Source organism: Gavialis gangeticus, unplaced genomic scaffold (genome assembly GCF_001723915.1).
Source record: "Gavialis gangeticus isolate Ggan-Ray unplaced genomic scaffold, GavGan_comp1, whole genome shotgun sequence".
NCBI lineage: Eukaryota > Metazoa > Chordata > Crocodylia > Gavialidae > Gavialis > Gavialis gangeticus.
The window spans coordinates 205,750,545-205,769,935 of NW_017729032.1; the positions used below are offsets into that span (position 1 = coordinate 205,750,545).

At 44.2% G+C, this 19,391-nt stretch overlaps 1 protein-coding gene across 7 annotated transcripts in view; it reads left to right on the forward strand.

Moving 5' to 3' along the window:
* The first annotated feature begins 1,598 nt into the window (after positions 1 to 1,598).
* Positions 1,599 to 19,391, forward strand: part of LOC109303368 (myelin-oligodendrocyte glycoprotein-like) — a 63,481-nt gene continuing 45,688 nt past the window's right edge. For 4 of the 7 annotated variants that reach the window (XR_002099073.1, XM_019525574.1, XM_019525575.1 and 1 more), the window contains exon 1: positions 1,613 to 2,200. The gene's annotated coding sequence lies outside the window, so the exon portion shown is untranslated. Of the gene's footprint in view, positions 2,201 to 19,391 lie in introns of all 7 variants that reach the window. The other 3 variants (XM_019525578.1, XM_019525580.1, XM_019525579.1) reach the window with 3 other exon arrangements.

Consider the following 19,391-nt stretch of genomic DNA (forward strand, 5'->3'; position numbering starts at 1 on the left):
TCAGAAGGATGCAGGGAAGTATTTTCCCTGCTGTGGAAAGGAAGGTAATACCTCTATAGTTCCCACACACAGTCTTATCTCCTTTCTTGAAGATAGTCAGGATGTTGGCATTCCTCAGGTCCTAAGGGCATCCTCTGTTGTTCTAAATTCAGAGATGAATACTTGGAGTCTTGGTACCAATTCATCGCTGCAAGATTTCAGCAGATGCGCCATCTGGTCCAGTAGCATTGTCATTCTTGGTTTCCTTAATGACATGCCAGATTTCTTCTAGTATAGGAGGGTTGTCAAAGAATCCCCTTTCAGGGTGTTGGGAGATGGACTCGATAGTAGTATCTGCCACAGTCAAACTCACAGTTTGGGCAAGCGCTCTTTCCACCTAGCTTGGATAGATTCATTTTCTTTGAGAAATGTCAAGCCATCCTTCAATCTCAGGAAAGTAGGACCATGGGAAGCTGGGCTGTAGATAACTTTCATCACTTGAAAAAACAAAAAAACCCAAAAACAAAACTATGCATGTCACATTTCAGCTGGATCTCCTTGGCTTTATCTTGCCAGCACTGATTTTTGATTTCCCCAGATATTCCTGAGTTGTGTCTTTGAGAAACTGATATCTCCCCTTTTTCTGCTGAGATGAGATATCAATCTTGCCAAGCAGAATGAGTTTAGTCTCTTCTGGTCAAGGGGGGCTTGAAACTCCACACTGCTCTCATTGAACCAATCTTGGTGTTTGGCTTCAGCACAGGCTGTATGGATGGCAGTTTTAAACCCCTTCCAGAATTCCTCAATGTTGCCTTTATTTGTGGACAGGCTAGAGAACTTTTCATAGAGACACCTACAGACCTTCAGGTCTTGAAGACATTTGGTGTCAAGAGTCCTTTATATTGTTTTTGGCTAGTTTTGGTGTTTCCAAGCAAGCCAGATGTTCATAATGGATCTGACAAAGACAGTGATCTGTCCAGAAGTCATTGGTTCCTTGTATGGCTCTCACGATATAGACATCCATTCAATCACAGGCTCTAACAATAATATAGCCAAGGAAGGGCCAAGTGCTTAGAGCCCTGCCACTCCCTGCCACACCTCAAATGGTGCATCTCAAGCAACAAGCTACCTAACTCCCAGAGGCACCAGAACATGCAACAGACCAAAATGCCTTCTGTGCCCCACATCAATACTGACCACCTCATCACTGAACTGAACAATATAGGTTATAACATCCAAGGTTCATTCACCTGCAACTCCACCAATGTCAAATACACCACCACCTACTTACAGTGCCCCTCTGCCATCCACATAGGACAGACTAGATGATCTCCATATGACTGATCGAATACTGTTCCGACTTCAGCTGTAGAAAGACATGCAAGCGTGTGACAGAACACTTTTACCTCCTTGGACACACCCTTCTTGACCCGAGCATGGCTGTTCTCAGGCAGCAAACTTTTTTAAAACTGATTTGAACAGGAAATTGTGGAACAGGAAATCATCCACAGGCTGGATTGTGTTAAGTATCGTTTAAACAGGACTATGGGTTCTTATCCAGAATACCTTTTGAGACTCTTTGTTCCTATGGGTTTACTGCTCATTTCTCCCAGCAGAATACCCTGCCCTCCTTCACTTGATTTTTGTATTCTAATTTCTCTCTCCTTCTTACAGTCGGCTTTCTACATGTCCCTTCACAGCACCTGATGATGGGAACTTCACCTCAAAACAGCTTGTGCTATAGACTAACCAAAGCAGATATATATAAGGTACAAATGTATCCTGCATTCCTGTTAGTCAAGATCTGCTTAACTGTACAGGCAAGATATTGCCTCATACATCTTGCTTTACTCATCAACACTTCCTCATTTAAAACAAGAACTGTTTTCAGCTCTCGCAAGCGGAGGCTCAAGAAAGTCACAGACATGTCAGTCAGTTAAGTCTTTTGTATCATGCTGAAAACTGTCAGTACTAAAGGATCCTGGATGTGGTGGCCTCTTTAAACTGTTTCACAAGTCTTGTGCATCTGGGAGCAAGGCAGTGAGGAGTGAAAGCTTTTTCTGCTGTAAGTGGCATTATGCTGGAGAGAAAAGAAAGAAAGTGACAGTCTCCAGATAAAGCATTTTTTGATGCCACTCCTTTTAGGTTTTGTTCTGGAGAAAGACATCATCAGACAAGACTGCTGGAGAACCAGTTGCAAGATCAAGCCACTGAAGCACAGGTAAGATATAATGAGACTTCACCATAACACCAGAGCTATCGCAACTATTTGCTCAGTTAACTAAACAAAGTGTACTTCACCTATATTTGCTCTCGGTCTTTTAAATGTACCTTGACCATTGAAACAGAGAGCTTGTGGGACTAATAGTTGAAAAAGTGTAAGGTTTCAATCAGGTTTGCAGAAAGCAAATGCTGAATTCCAGCACCTATTCATGCTGAGCACATGTGGCTGGGATCTTTTTTCTCCCTCAACTAGAAGAATGTAAACAGCATCAGTGAACAGACTGCCCCCATCAAAAATCAAACGCTGTATATTTCAGATTGTAAATGGTCACAACTGACTGATTCTTTTTCTTGCAATAATCTCTATGGACCAGTCAGGGGCTGGGGTTCCTATTATACTAAGCAGCTGAGAGGAAGACAGTCTGTGCTACACAGAGCTCACAACATTAGGTTTACCGTGCAGCTGGCATACAGATAAATAAAAGAATAGGAGACAAAGAAATAACAGAGGCAGGAGTGGGGGCATAGGTTCTTGGTCATAAATCAGGGGTTTTAAACAGGTATGTAAAGGCAGACAAAAGAGATTTGTAGATGCTGTGGCAGGGGTTAGTTTGAGAAGGGATTTAGGAGGAAACTGTTCAGGCTTTGAATTTACGTTTATGAAATAAATTTGCTCCAAATGGTACATTCCAGTCATGAGCAGGATTTGATTTTTATCAGTAAACACTGATAAACAGCTAGTTCACCTCACAGTCACAGACCGACAGCAAAATATTTCCATTGGTAATAGTCTACATTTATAAAAAAGGGACGGTAACAGGCAACCCTTGCCCTGGGATCCTATGATCCCTGCTGACTTCCTGCCCCTGGGGCAGGGGGGCTGGACTCAATGATCTTCCGAGGTCCCTTCCATCCCTAATGTCTATGAAATCTACTGGACAGTGGAGAAAAGAGAGAGTGAAGGACAGAGTGGGAAGGGGTTCAAGAGGAAAACAATAGACAATCTAATGACTCCGCAGTTGAGCATTTAGTGTTAAAGCCTAATGACTTATCAACTAAGCAATTAGCTGCTGACTCACAGGTGGGGGAAGGCAGCTGGAGGGAGGAAGCAGGCTACTTAAACTAACCCCTGCCCAAAAGTCAGGGGGCATGACTGGGGAGAGAATAGTGGAGGCTCCAGCCTGGTGACAGCAGGATACTCCCCTGGCCAGCTAAGCATAAGGGGCCAAGGGGCCAAGGATGACCATCGCCTCTCCCTGCATTCCCAGAGCTCTGAGAATGCCACTCCTCTTCTGGTCCCTGCCCAGCCCAGCCCAGCTCTTCCCTGGTGATGAATGAACAGAATAAATTTAAAGTATGTATGCTTTAATGATTTATGAATATTTACATTTTATATTTTGACGTGATTTTTAGAAAGCTTTTAACAGTATCCTGTCATTAATAAATTATCTGCCCCCCACACCCCTAAATTTGTGCAATCCTGATCATTTAAATCAATAAAAATTGACATAAATGCTTCAAGATGCACATTTATTTTAGCCATCAACATTATTTAAAGATTTTAAAAAAATCAAATTCTGCCAAGCCTAATAAGTAATGGGGAAACAAGTCTGCAGATGACACCAAGCTGGGGGGAATAGTAGATACTCTGGACAGTAGGGCTAGGATTCAGAGTGACCTAGACAAATTGGAGAATTGGGCCAAAAGAAGTCTCATGAGGTTCAACAAGGACAAGTACAAAAAGTCCTGCACTTAGGACAGAACAACCCCATGCACCAGTACAGGCTGGGGGCTGACTGGCTGGGCAGCAGCTCTGCAGAAAAGGCCCTGGGAGTTACAGCGGACAATAAACTGAATACGAGCCAGCAGTGTGCCCTTGTTGCCAAAAAGGTAACAGCATACTGGGCTGCACTGGTAGGTGTGTTGCCAGCAGATCAAGAGAAGTGATTATTCCCCTCTATTCAGCACTGGTGAGGCCTCATCTGGAGTACTACAGGAAAGATGTAGAAAAATTGGAGAGAGTCCAGCGGAGGGCAACAAAAAATGGTGAGGGAGCTGGGGAACATGACTTATGAGGAGAGGCTGAGGGAATCGGGCTTATTTAGTGTAGAGAAAAGATGACTGAGGGGATTTAATATCAGCCTTCAATTACATGAAGAGGAGTTTAAAAGAGCATGGAGCTGGACTATTCTCAGTGATGGCAGATGACAGAACAAGTAGCAATGATCTCAAATGACAGCAAGAGAAGTTTAAGTGGGATATGAGGAAGCATTTTCTCACTAGGAAGGTAGTAAAATTTGCTGGGATCCTATCACCCCAGCTGACTTCCTGCCCTTCGGGCGGGGGGCTGGACTCGATGATCTTCCGAGGTCCTTTCCAGCCCTAATGTCTATGAAATCAAGGAAAAACGCTGGAACAGGTTACCCAGAGAGGTGGTGGACTCTCCATCCTTGGAGGTTTTCAAGACCTGGCTAGTCAAAACTTTGCCTGGGATGATTTAGTTGGAGATGTTTCTGCTTTGAGCAGGGGGCTGGACTAGATGACCTCCTGAGGTCCCTTCCAGCCCTAATTTAATATGATTCTATGAAACACAGGAATGAACAAACTAGAAAGAGATGCATATATCAGAATATATTTTAATATATAAATAGAGTTATCAATTGTGTCCAAATGGCGAACTATGCAAAGCTGGATAATTTGCCCTCACTATTCTTCAGAGCAATTGTTGTCAACCTTTTTGTACCAGGACCCATTTGTAAACATCAGTGGCCAGTCCTGACCCAGTACCCCTCACAAAGTGTGGGGCGGGGGGCCCTCAAGCAGCCCCTTGCAGGCTGGAACTCTGCCGGCCTGCAAGGGAAAGCCATGGTTTCCCACATTTTTCTCCTTTAAAAGGAGAATCCATTTTGAAAGTTTGTTTGCAACCCTTTCATATATCCTTGCAACTCACTTTTGGGTCATGACCCACAGATTGAGAAACACTGCCTTAGAGAAGGGATGGGCAAAGTATGGCCCACAGGCCAGATTCAGCCCACCAACTGATTGGATCCAGACAATGGAGGGGGTGCCCACAAATTGATAAGATCCAGCCTGTGGCTGTACCCACAGGGCTCCACATGAGGCTGAGACCCACCCAAGGCAGCCCATGCTGCACTCCAGCTAGGGTGGACATCATAGAGGACAGTCTGGTTGTCCTCTGTCCTCTACTGATATAAAACCTGACGCCTTTCTCTTGAAGAGAAAAATAGAGGACATAAAGGCGTCAGGTTTTGTATCAATAGAGGACAGAGGACAGAGTAGCAGAAAACCAGACTGTCCTCTATGATGGCCACCCTAACTCCAGCCCAGGCCACCAAGTTGGTGGAAGGCAGCCAGGAACTAAAGCCAAAGCCCCACACACTGGGGCAGGAGCCACCTGGCTGAAGTTTCTTCCTGGCCCAGAGTGGCGCAGCAGGAGCAGGAGACGGCGCTGCTGGAGGCAAGGCAAGCCAAACACCAGCCACACCAGGAGCAGATCCACTGAAAGCTGTGCATGCTGGCCAGGGCCAGGCATTGTGTAGACTTCCCAAGGCAGGGCTCAGCCCCCTACGGAGTGCCATGGGGGCAGCTGTGGACCACACCACCTGGGTAAGGTCTGCCGCATGAGCCCTTTGCCCCCTTCTCCCTCCCCTCACCCCAGCCAGCTGCCAGGACCTAGCACCCAGGCAGTTCCCTTCCCCTCGACCATATGCCTTCCCCCCGCACATCTTCACAGGGCAGGGGCTACCCCATGACCCCACTCTGTGATCCCAGCCTCACCCACCCGTCTTGCTCCTGAACATACCCACTCCCTGCCTGCCTGCAGCCCCATCCCACACAGGGAGTTTTTGTTAGTGGTTGCAGCGGGGGGGGGGAAATACTGACCCAGCCTGCAGTTCATCAAAACTGTGGCCTCTGGGTCCAATAATTGTCCACCCCTGCCTTAGGAGGCAAGCTTCATCTAAATTTAGAAGGGTTGTTGATTTTTTCAAAAGCATTTAAAGTTCCTGAGTCACTCATTCAAAAGCGGTCTTGGAGCCTCAATCTCACAAGTCAATAGATCTCGGACCCATAAGCCAGGGAAGTGATTTAAAATGGGAGTGCCCAACCACCCAGCCGCAGACCAGATCCAATCCCTGGCACTGCATCATCTGGCCTGCATGGCTTCCAGCAGATCCAAAAATTTGGTAGTAGGGGAACAAGTGCTTGCTGCTAAATTTCCAGACCCATAAGGAGTCCTATGAGCTGGACAGCATGCCCCTACATGCTGGATCAGGCATGCAGGGAAGCTTGGGACCCAGTCCTGAGGTGTGGGGTGGTGCGAGTCCCGATCCTGGCACAAGGGGCTTCATTCAGCCCACTCTTCTGACCTGCAGGGCCCAAAGGTCAAGCACCACTGATTTAAAATGATTAACTAAAGTTCTTTCATCATTTCAGCAAAATTATGAGTTTTGAAAGTTTGTTGAAACCACATGAATGTGCAATTCACTCATTCTGAAACCCAAAGACTTGCAGTGACTGAAAAAAAAAACAGGATATATAACAAACTCAGGCTCTTAGTTACACAGGGAATGTAGCATATGCTCTGGAACCAATACAGCTGACCTCTCTCAAGAAGCCAAACAATAAGTCTTGATAAACAACAATTTCCTTCTCATATTCAGCTTTAGAGCACTGAACTATTTGCAAAAATGAGGCCTTTATAACTTATTTTTGTCTGCAGTTAGCAGGGTTCCAATACAATGCTGCACTAGTGAAAAAGCTCATTTAATAATATAAAGTACCCATTCATTCTTGTCTACACAGAAATGCATGTTATGGAGATTTAATCTGAGGGCATGCATCTGCCCTTATTAAGAAGGGCCACCCCAAAAAAAAGACAATGTTTTACAGTTTTAGAACAAGACATTGATTGTTTGGTCTCACTGTGCTACATTCACTATTTCCATATAGTATTTCCCAATTCCTTGTTTAAAAATGCTTTAATATTAGCATCAAAACATTGTAATAATAGTTTGTTTTTAACATCACTAATACTTAACAACAACACAAACAATATCATCAATGTTGACAGTATTAGCCATAGCTGACAGTGTTTTGATAAGTCTTCAAATACCTAAAGAGTGATGGTCACTAATTACAGAGAAGATGGAGATGGGCTTTTCTCTGTGGTTTAGGGGACAGGACAAGGAGCAACGCACTCAAGATGAAGCACTGAAAGTTTAGGTTGGTAATTAGAAGGAACTTTCGGACTGAGGGTGGACAAGCATAGGAACAGGCTACTTAGAGAAATCATGGTATCTTCATGCTTGAAAATTTCAAAAGCAAGTTAGACAGACACTTGGTTGGGATGGTTTAATTGGCGATGATCCTTCCTTGAGCAGGGGACTGGATTAGATGACTTCGTAAGGTACCTTTCAGCCCTACTTTCCCACAGTCCTATTGTTAATGTTATTATAGATTCTACATATTGTTAATTTTGAACTAACAAGGCATTTTAAAAAGGAATTGTAAAATGCTGTAATCACTCAGTCACCTCCGATTGTCATAGTCATATAACTTGCAGCTCTTGCGTCATGTCATTTCACACACTACACACTGCAATATGACCTGTATTTGCCCTCTCACGAGAGTGTTATTGCTTGTGCTCTCACTTTTCTTGCCTATTTTCCCTCTAAATGCTCGGTTTCTTGTTTTGCATCATCTCCAGTTTCTCTTTATGTGTTTAGCTGTTTATCTGTTTAACCCCTAGGGACTAGAATGTGATGATTTTCTCTCTAAACTGGGATTTACTCCTCAAATAGTTCCATAACTATTTTTAGAACAGTGTTACACAAATAAAGCAAGGAAGTAGGAATCCTAGTTCTTCAATGATTTACAGACTAGCTTTGAACTCTTCCTTTGTGAAACCTCTATGTCCAGATTCTAACAGTTTGTGCAAGATTATTGAAATAAACTGAACTCTGTAGATGACACTTACTTATATACACACACACAACTGCTTGCAGGAGCTGGCCCTAGGAAGTGGCATGTTTCACTCCAGAGACAAAGCAGCGAGTTGTGCTGCAAATATTTTACATTTTTTTCTATTGTACTTGTGTGACTCAAGTTTAAGGTCCCATGGATTGTGCCCATGTCATTATTTTCATTATTGCACATTCTAAGAGTTAAGAATCAGATGTACATACATTCGTCACTGAAATAGTAAAACAGCACAAGGATGCATCTTAAACGCACATTCCAACAGAAACTATTCACTGTAGGAAACAAAAATCAAGTTCTCCTGTTATACTCACCTGACACCAGTTTCAGTCACACACAACAGAATTCAATCCAAGAAGAGCAAGAAGGGAAAAATGAAAAACTGCAAATTCTAATCCTGGACAGAGATGCTTTAGAGGGAGACCCAAGACTTAATCAAAACTGCTCCCAAAGCTCATCTTCATTTCTTAAAAACCTTCGCAAATCAACACTGCTGCAGCAAGAGACAGCAGGCTGCAATTTGGTACATTCAACCTGCATTATACCAGTGAAAAACCTGCTTTGGATAATCAGTGGGAGCTTTACAAAGTGATGAAGAGCAGAACATGGTCTTAACCTAGTGGCGAGAGGCCTCTCTATGCTCCTTGTGAAGTCAGTGGAAGTTTTACTCTAAATTTCATTAGCCAGTTCATTTCAAGGCCAGTGCTAGCTGCCTCATGGGGCGGGGCGGGGGAATGACAGACTCACTTACCCCAATCTAGTCACTTGATCTCAGGAGGGAAGACCTTACTATATTGTTACTTTCACACTAATTATTAGAAATACACTTATTTTAGGTCTACAGTCCACTCTGCCCCTTTATTTCTCAAGTCTCTCTTCCTTTATTCTATAAGTCTCTCTTTCATCTGCATTTCCTCCTCTGTAGCATCTGCCAATTCACACCATGATCGGCCAACTTTCATACTCACCCCTTTCCCATACAAATTGCTAAAAGTGATCACACTGAAAAAGTACTGCTGACATCCAAGCATTGGGCTTCAGAGGCAACACCTAATGAGACTAATGAAGGTGAGGAAAATGCATGCCTTTAAGTCATTCTTTCAGACTGCCCAATTCAAGAAAGCAGCTTTGTACCAGCAGCAGTCACTCATATTTGGCATTTTGTTCACGCAGTCAGAGTTAGAAACCTATTTCTTTCTTACTGAAATCTTAGCTTACTGCAACATTTGAATATGCCTGCAACTCCACTGACAGATGAAGAAAGGCTGAGGGATCTGGGACTCTTCAGCCTGAAAAAAGAAGGCTGAGAGGGGACTCAGTAGCAGCTTACCACTACATCAGAGATGTGCATCAAGGGCTTGCTGAACAACAGTTCACCAGGGCACCCTTGGGGAAAACCAGGAGTAATGGTCACAAACTCCTGGAAGATCAATTCAGACTCAACATTAGGAAAAACTTCTTCACAACTAGAGTGTCAAGACTGTGGAATAAGCTCCCTTCAGAGGTGGTGCAATCGCCTACCCTGGAAATCTTCAAGAGGAGACTGGACCATCACCTTGTTGGGGTCATCTGACCTCAGTCATCTTTCCTGGTTGGCACAGGGGGCTGGATCCGATGATCTTCTGAGGTCCCTTCCAGCCCCTTACAATTTATGACATACCAGCACATTTGACACCCCTGGCTTAAGAGAGGTAGTTAGACATGTAAGTCTGAAGTCGGGCAGAAAGTAGGGAAGGGTTCAGGAAGCCATGACCTTTTATAGGCAGCAACCTACTAAAGAGCTTTATATAGAAAGGAAAGGAATACAGGGGCACTGCTAAGAGAGGTAGAGTGGGTTGACTGAATCAGCTGCGATGAACAAGGCAGTTAACAGAGAGGGACACTGGAGTTAACAGCATATACAGGTAGCAGGATAAGGATCCATAGTCTCTTTTGAGACCATCAAGTCTGGGGATGATTTCTTGTTGCACAATTTTATATTCAGGTTGTTTTTTAAAGTTCTTTTGTTTAAGGACAGCTATGCTGAGGTTAGCAGCATTGTTGTCCCTCACCCTTCCCTACAATCACTTCCTTTTCTATATAAAACCCTTTCTTTCTGCCAGACCATTCATAGTGTCTGACTTAGCAGGTCTATGAGAGCCTGTGTCTCACTGAACCAGGTAGTATCTGCCTTGTCTTCTGTCTGATATAATAGCTATTCTGCTGAGAAATGCTTTGTCTTCTTATGGCCCAATAAATTAAACCCATACTGGTTAGACCAAAGTCATTAGACAGTTCCAGACATGCAGGATTTGCTTATGGACCCTGTTTATTTAACAATGTAAATTTCTAGAATGCATGTAATCCCACTGCACTTTAACCAGCTTTTTCCAAATAACCTTCTAGTTCCAAATAACTTAGGAAGTTCTACAACTATGACAGCTTATACTGGCACAGCTCAGTAAGCCATATGGATAACATCCTGGAACAGACTATTGTGACAGAAAAAGTACTGCTTTGAAGATAAGAATTTAGCCAAGTATCTAACTCACATGCGTCATCTTCTAGATCCTGCCAAATACAAATTCATAAGTGCATTGATCTGCTCTGTGTTGGTGGCATTCCACATCCATGTCTTCTGTACAGATCTCCCCCTCCTAAATCACTATAAGAGAGCATAATAAAAATGTAGATGAATAAACAAGACAGCGATAGCAGGAAGTTCTGTTTGTATACACACATATGATTTGGAAACAATTAAGATTGAACATGTTTCAATTTCTTTTTCAAGTGTTTTAACTGCTATATTGCAGGGTAATCATATATTAATTGAACAATGCTGACGTTAAAGAAAAGAAAGTCAATGTCTAACAGATATGTGAAACTAAAGAGATTTTACCTAGCAGGAATTCACTTGTGCTTTTTATTTGGTTTTAGTCTTGGCCATTTAAACAGTTTCAATTTGTATTTTGTTTTGGATTGGAATGAAATTTAAAAAAAAAAGACACTATGCACACCTCGAGAAATGTGCATATGAAGCCAACAGCTTTTGATGGGCTGTGGGTTAAAAACTCAGCTTTAAATCAAATGCAATGCAGAAATAGTAGCTTGACCAAGGGCCTTACTCAATAAGCTGAACAAATGTTAATCAGCTTAATGTTGTTCAGCTTAGTGGAACAGTTCCACCTTAACTCAAAAAAAACATCTTTGACTGCCCTTCAGCTACAGAGTTTTGACTTGCCACTAGAGGCTTGGTGAGCAGAGGCATGTCTAAGAGCTAGGGGCAGGACCTGCATGTTGCTTGAGCTCCAGGCAAACCCAATGATTTTTTTCCTCCAGAGTCTGCACTGCCCCAGCCTGGGCTGCCAGCCAACCAGGCACCACTGGAACTTCAAAAAGGATTGGGCCCCTCAGAGTTCAGGCAGCACCAAGCTGGCCAGCAGCTCAGCTGGTGATGGCGAGCTTCGAAGTTGGGGGAAGAATAGCAAGATCCTTCCCCCCAGGATCTGGACATATGTCCCAGCAGGGCTAGATGGCTGGAGCAGGGTGAAGCTCGGCAGCTGCAGCACTGCAACTCAAGGCTGGCTCCCACTGACCCCACACTCCACCAAGCTGTGCAGGCAGTGGGTGTGGTTGGTAGGTACCTGATGCCCCTGAACCCCCTGTAGCAGCCTTGCAATTCTGGGCATGGGGGTCAGGGCTGCCTGTTTGGCTTGGGTCTGTACAGAGCAAGCAAAAAGGCTGCACCACTCCCACCTGCCTTCCAAGCCCAGTGGGGGTGGGAACTCCTGTCCCTGTACACCCTTCCCTCTCTCCTCCCCCACTAGGGGGTTCAGGCACTTGCCAACCATGGTCACTGTTGGGTAAGCCAGGCAGAGGAAACCAGCAGCTGGACCCTCCGCAGCCCAGTGGAGTGCAGGCCATGCTGCAGCCGCCGAGCTCCACCCTGCTCCAGGCATCCTGCCATACCACAGCATGTGTCCAAGTCCCAGGGCTGCAAGCACCAGGCAGGAGACATGCCACAGTGGAGTACAGGACTGGGTGCAGGCTCACCTGCAGGTCAGGGGGAGGGGAGAGCACCAGTCTGCCACCCCTGCATGCACTGCAGCCTGAGTCTGGGCTGGGCATTCAAAGCAGCAAGCCAGTCTGGGAGGTACTGCAGTTCCCAGGTGCTTTAGGGCTGCAGTGCTAGCTCTGCCCAGTGGGAGCAGCAAAAAAGAAGCACCGTGTCCAGCCCCACTGCTTCCCAGCATACCCACTCTGAACTCAAGCAGAACCACTGTATTCTGGGATGCTGGAGGACTTCAACTTGGGTGGAATAGCTGCAGAGTGGCTACACCTTAACAGAACAGAAGCAAAATCAGGTGGACTAAAAATAATCCTGTCCTGGAGTGACATAACTTTAAGCCAAATAATGAGTGCTTTAAGCCACTTAAAGGGTATTAATGTGCAGCCAATCCAGGAGTTTAGAGCTCCAGAAGCCACCTAAAATTACCATGTAACAATGGCCCTAGATTTAGTTGGAGACAGAATCTCCAACTTGACTGAAATGATTGAAAAACCCTAGCAACTCTTTTGATACGCAGGATATTAGTTAAATCATTTTCGAACAAAACCTAAACCCAACTAAGTGTTTCATGTAGTTATTTTTTCAGAGCTTCCCTGATCAGCCTTTATTTTCCTCTTATAGAGAAGTCATACACCATCTGTATTATTTGTTTTCTCTTCCAATTTCCCTTCCTGGGCAGCTGGCAAGACTCTGCATACTGAGCTGGAGAAGGCAGGAGTCACACTTGCTTTTCCCAAGTCACTGCCTGAGTTGGTTATCTGCACAGTCCAAATCCACATCATAGGATTTGCATGTTCAATTCCTCCCTCCCTCCCCCCCAAGGGAATGAAATCTTCTAATTTCAGCATGGTGAAAACCTGTGGTTTCTCCATGCCCAATATTGCACAGCACCACATGGTGAAAGTCCTGAAACAAAGTTGCGTTTCTGTAGACAGGAGCTTGACTTGGCAAGATCTCTTTTGGCATAGTTCCTGATAAGAATTAATTGTTGCTGTGTGAAATATTTTTGAGCTGTGCCTAAGAAACCTTGTGCTACCAAGTCCATAGAACACAGTCTTACTCAGCTTTAGACAGAGGGAAGAATAGCCAGAAATAACAATGCATTCTCTCTTCCTTGCATCTTTTTTAAGCATGGGTATTAGCAATACATGTTTGTAGCTTTACTAACAGCCATATTCTGCAACTGAATACCCATATTCCTCCACAGCTAAGGACATTCATTTGCAAACTCTCAAATTCAGTACAAAACTGAGACCAGAATCCACAGGAAACAACAGATGCTGTTATCAACATAAACACTGGTATGTTCCCAAAGCACAGACGTTATTTTAAAGAGCCTTCTGCTCTTGTTCTAATTATGACAGATACCTTTTACCCAAAGTGTTATTGCTCTCCTCTCTTCCTCAATGATCACCACAGGAACAGCTCCCTTCTAGTGCAGGCCTATCATCACATACATCTATCTACATGAGCTTCAGCAGACATACTCTTCAGGCCTCTTCCACTTACAGATGTCAGGCCTCATTGTGCTGGTTGAAGTCTGCACTTGGGGCTCCAGAATAATAAGTGTTTTGTTATAGTAACAAATTGTTTGCATGAGCCAAGGCCAAAATCATTCCCAACAGGCAAGATTTTAATAATTTGCAGAGAAAGAGGGAGGCAGGACTGTTGCTTCAGAAGCAGTGAAATCTGCCTCCATCTGTAAACAGGCTGTGTTCTGTCTCAACTATGTTCCCATGGTCCTCTGCCCATGAAAGAAAGGTTCACAGGGAGTGCAGGGTTTCTGTTGAAGAAGAAAAGTTTGAGAAGTAGCTGTGACAAGATGAAGCAAGTGTATGAGGCAGAAAGTGGCAAGTCATTTTGTCCATAGTTCAAATAAGGGATGGATCAAGGATTTCCCAAAGGGAGGTACAGGAGCAGCAACCCACATTGCAGGGCTAGCTGCCCCACCCTGCTTCCAGCTTCTCCTGTCCCCACTAGTGTGGGCAGACTGAGCCACAGGAGCCTCCAAGGACGTTAAGTCCCTAAAGCAGGTGAAAATCCCTGCTTCCTTTTCAAAGGCAGCTCCCCTCCTCTCCCCTTCCCACTCCCCTGCCTGGTCCAGAGCCAGCCAGGCTGAGTATGGGCTAGGCTCAGCTCAGGAGGGGACAGCAGCAACCGCGCAGCTAGACAGTACGTCTCCCCCACCCTGCCAGGTCCTGGAGCAGGCATTGCAACTGTCCCTGTCCCAAGCTGAGCCCAGCCCCCACACCATAGGCAGGCAGGGCACTGGAGCTTCCTTGGACCAGGGACAGCAGGGAAAGACAGGCAGAGTGGGGAGGGCAGAAAAGAGGTGAGGAGAGAGCTGGCCTTTGAGCAGGAAGGGGAAGGGAAGAGGGATTTTCATATGCCATGGGGGACTTTAAAAAGTCCCTAGAGGCTCCCATGCTGTGTTCCAATCCAACCAGGCAGTGTGCAGCTGCAGCACTGCACTCCTTCTGAGCCCTCCCTTGGTTTAGACACTATTTAAACACTGATTGTAATATAACTGTGCATCAATACTTCTACAAAAGGGATGGGGAAGAAAAGAGGGCATTAGTTGCATTTATTATGGAAGAGCAGATTCTCAGAGAAGTTATACACTGGGGTCCCAATTCAGCAAAGCATTTAAAGCAAGCACTTAAAGGCCATCCTCTTCAGCCAAAACAAGCCTTAAACCCATTTTAAGCACGCTTAAGTCCTATTTGAGTCAATGAAATAACACAGACCTTAAATGAAGCGCAAGATTTAAGTGCTTTGCTAAATCAGGGCCTGAATAAGGCTGCAATATTGCCAAACAAAAACAAATGTTTTTAATAAACATCTGTTAGGAAACAGCTCAAAGCTGGAGTGTTCTTGCACCCTTTCATAGGGAACACATTTATATTCTTTTCGGTTCAACCATCTGGATCCCATCCAAGTGAAAAATCTTTCAGTTAGTCTAAGTGATTTGGGGTGGTCACAGCTATGTATAGAAAAAGATGTATTCCACTCCAACTACTGCACACATTGCTCTTTTAAACATAAGGACAGAGGTATAATTAGCACTTCCAGCTATAACCCCACTTCCAAGTGGAGTCAAACAAGTGGGCAGAGATGCTGTTGAGCACTGGAGAGCTTGGAGCAAGGACTGCAGGATACCGTTTGTGCCCTCTCTAACTTGACACCCAGCTTACCCCCACCATAACAAAGGAGCCTCCCCATTTCGTATAGAACAGCTGCTCACATGTGGTTCAGTTCAGGTGCAGTATAGCATCCACACAGCTAATAAAAATCTGTGCAGCTCCATTCATTTGCAGCTTGAAGAGGTTAGATAAAGGGTCACCCACTGGCCTTTGCTGAGGATCTGACCTATTCTTCCAAGAGCAAACACGCTGCCTCAGCTGGCTCAGAAACCACAAGCCATCCCCGACAGCTACAAGCCACAATAACAAAAACTCCTGAGTGAACTGTGGCCAACCAATTCCAGCTCAAAAGAAAAAAAAAAGTTACCATGCTTCTACAATGAGAGAGAGAGAGAGAGCACTACATTGTTCACAGTTTGCAGGGAAGACATGCCAAGAGCACACTGTTAAAAACCCACTCTAGAAACATTTTCTGGGAAGCGTCACAGATGATAAACTGAAGAGCCAACCAGTTGTGGCTCTTGGGGGCAAACACCCCAGTACCACTTCTGTAGACAACTTATTCTAGGCAACTCCATGTCTTCACCAGAGATGGAACATGTTGTTTACATGCATTACATTTATTGCACAACACACAATAAAATTGTTTTTCCCTGTTCCCAGTTAGATACCTCTGGTGACTCAAAGGAGAAAAATTGGCTTACCCTGTTACTGAGTTTCCCACAGCAAAAGGGAAATCCCCAGCTATAACTAATCCCTGGCTATGTCCCTCGGGCTGTTCTAATTTATGCCAGGGACTGCAATAATCCATGGCTGGCCCCAGAATTTGAGTACCTACCAAAAAAAAAAAAAAAAACAGCTCAAAGATCTGGTATCTCTTAAACCAACTTTATGTAGCTCAGAAGAGGTGATCAGCATGTGACAGTATTAGGATCACTTCCCACAGCAAAGTGTGAAGTGAACAGATTACCCCATTTTAACTCACAAGCAACCTTGCTTTTACCACAGGTTAAATGCATGCACATAGGCATTTGCCACGCTAATAGTTCACGCCCTAGCTTCCCTCGTCATAAATCACTCCTGGAACAAGACCCTAAACAGCCACGTGGGATCCTGGGCAAAGGAATCGAACAATAAACCGTGTACAAGCAACAGCATGCCAGCCCAGTCTGTGGAACTGTTTATACAATAAGGAGCAGAGCTCATGGACTAATTTGTGAGAAGTAATCTTGAGCCATCTGCACCAGATAGTGTATCTTAGTTATCTTTGAGTGCTGTATGTAACTTGATATGTTGCACTTAAGATAGGTGGCAAGTCAGCCAGTGCCTAGAAGAGTGATTCTCAATCATGGTGCCAAGGAGATAATCATTGTAATACATTAGGATTTTGAAATGGGGTGCTGATCAATACAGAAAAAAGTTATGAAGTACTTTGAGTCTACGAAGGTTGTGAATGACCAACCGGCTTAGAACAACACAGGAATTACAGCACAGCTGATCAGCTGTCTGCAGTATATTTATGCAAAGTCTCTTACCTTGTTGGCAAAGCCTGCTAACTACAATGACTCTGAATTTCATTACAGAGGATGAACTTGATGTTCTTCATTTATGCTCCCCAGTTCCACATATCATCTCCCAAGGGGTTTCAGAGTGCTCTAAAAATTAGATAGACACTTTGCCCTAAAGTTGTGCAGCCTGTGTCAGGGTGGCAGGTATCCAGTAAACAAGCTTATGACAAGACAGCACAGGAATTGTCGATGTCAAATGAAGGGATATCTTATCCAATTATTAAGTACTTTGCATTTAAGTGTCTTTAATGTGAGAATCTCGAAGTACTTTCCTTCCATGAAACAGGCAGATGTCATTGTCATCATCTGACAGGTAGACAAACTGAGGCACAGAAGCTAAGTGACCTACAATCACACAAAATCCTTTTTCCACTCCAAGTAAAACATAGCAAGTTTTAGGCAAGTGAAGGCTAGTTCTCTCATAGAAGTAGACCTACCTGAGACTCGTGAAAAACACTAGTGCCTTTAAGTATTGGAATCTGTCAAAAAAAACAGGGACAAATTCTCAGAAGTCATGAAGTTTGTATTTTTTAAGACAACAAAATATCCTTTTTTCTTGTAAATTACTGATTTTGGTAATTTTTAGTAAGCTTCATTGGGTTTTCAAGTTCTTTGCTGAATCTGGGCCTTAATTGCCAAAAGTATGCATAATTTAACTCTCAATCCAACACTTTCAGTCTGATATCCTGATGCTGGCACACTACGGTTGAACCAGCAGTAAAAACATGCTGTGGTTTTGGCTATCTGCAGAACTCTGCAGTAAAAGTTCAGCCCCGAGGAGGTAAGGCACGGTTCTCAAAGCCATTTGAGTTTCCATTAATTTACCGAGACTGTGCAAAACACTATTGTGCACCTCTACCAGATTATGAAAGCAAGCAATTTAAATAAATTAAAATTTTAAAAAGTAAATTAAATAAAGTAATAATCAAGTAATAGAGTGCTTCACAAAGCAACTCCCATTGACATCAGTGGGGCCACCACTTTCTGAAGTTATCAGCATATGCAAAAGTAAGCATTTGCAGGATTGCGGTGCTAATAACTGAAGCCTTACCTTACAGCTCTATAAATTCCTTAAAAATATCCAGGGGAAGGGGGAGTTTCCAGTTAGCCCAATTCATCCCTCAGGTGTTTTGACTGCACTTACCATATGCTGGAAATCAAACGAGAACCCTAGTAGAATATCACAAAGTTTGTATGTTATTGACTTTTCCCTGTAAAGGGCGGTGGGACCTACAGAATGAATCTCTCCCAGACAAGGGAGTACTGGACATCACAGCAGGTATTTCTGTCTACACCAGCAGTTCCCAACCTGTGGCACACGTAACACCAGTGATACACAGACAACCTGTCAGTGGTACATGTTAACAGGCTAATTATAATTACTTTATATGACAAAAATTTGCTGGTGGTATTTAAGGTTGTGCCATTTTTAAATTGGTGGTGCGCAACCTGTCAGAGTTTGGGAACCACTGGTCTACACCATGTCAGCAACAGGTTTTGGGGAGAGCCCCTGCCAACCCAAGTCAAAACTTCCTTAGTGAAACTTCTCCAGACTCCTCCCCAGCATGCACTCCCGTCTTAGGTGGGCCAGATGTGCTCAGTCCTGTGTTTCCTGAAACCAGCTCCTGATATGAAGTAGACAGAGCCCTAGCAGTTGCAAGCCTTATCGGGAATTTTTATTTGAGACACGTTACTCCCCTAAGCATTAGCTTGGACCAGTCAGAAATACAACACATAACCAGTTTGAAAGAGAATAGAAATACAAGATTTAAACCTAATGTCAGGGGTGGAAAGGTGTTTCTGTAGATCTCAGCAGAAGCCCACTTGACCTCTGTTGTTTTGTGGTGGCATAACGTGAGCAAAACCACATCTTTTCATACTGCTCCATTTTATTTTGAGTCACTCCTTGCTCTCTGTCATGTTCCCTACTGATTTCAGGAGTTCCAAGGTTGTGTTTGGTGTCTTTACTACTTTTTGCTTTAAGTAGAGTGATCAAATTTGTAAATCCTACTTCTTATAAAAGGGTCACTCAGAGATAGTTCAGGCATCCCTTTGCACAGCTCTACAAACACATGCTGAGCCTAATATTATAATTAGGCATAGGCCCCAAAGCAAAGGCTACTAATTGAACCTCCTTATAGTTCAAGCAGTCTGAATCACTCCAATACTTGGTACAAGACTACACTAGAAGCCTCCTCTGCTCTGCAGCCTCTATGGCGTGTCACCTGTTAGATGGCAATAGTGTATGTTTTCATAGTTTCATAGTTTCTAGGGTCGGAAGGGACCTGAGCAGATCATCTAGTCTGACCCCCTGCCATGGCAGGAAGAGCACTAGGGTCAAATGACCCCAGTAAGGTGGTCATCCAACCTCCTCTTAAAAACCCCCAGGGTGGGAGCCTGCACCACCTCACTTGGAAGCTGGTTCCAGAC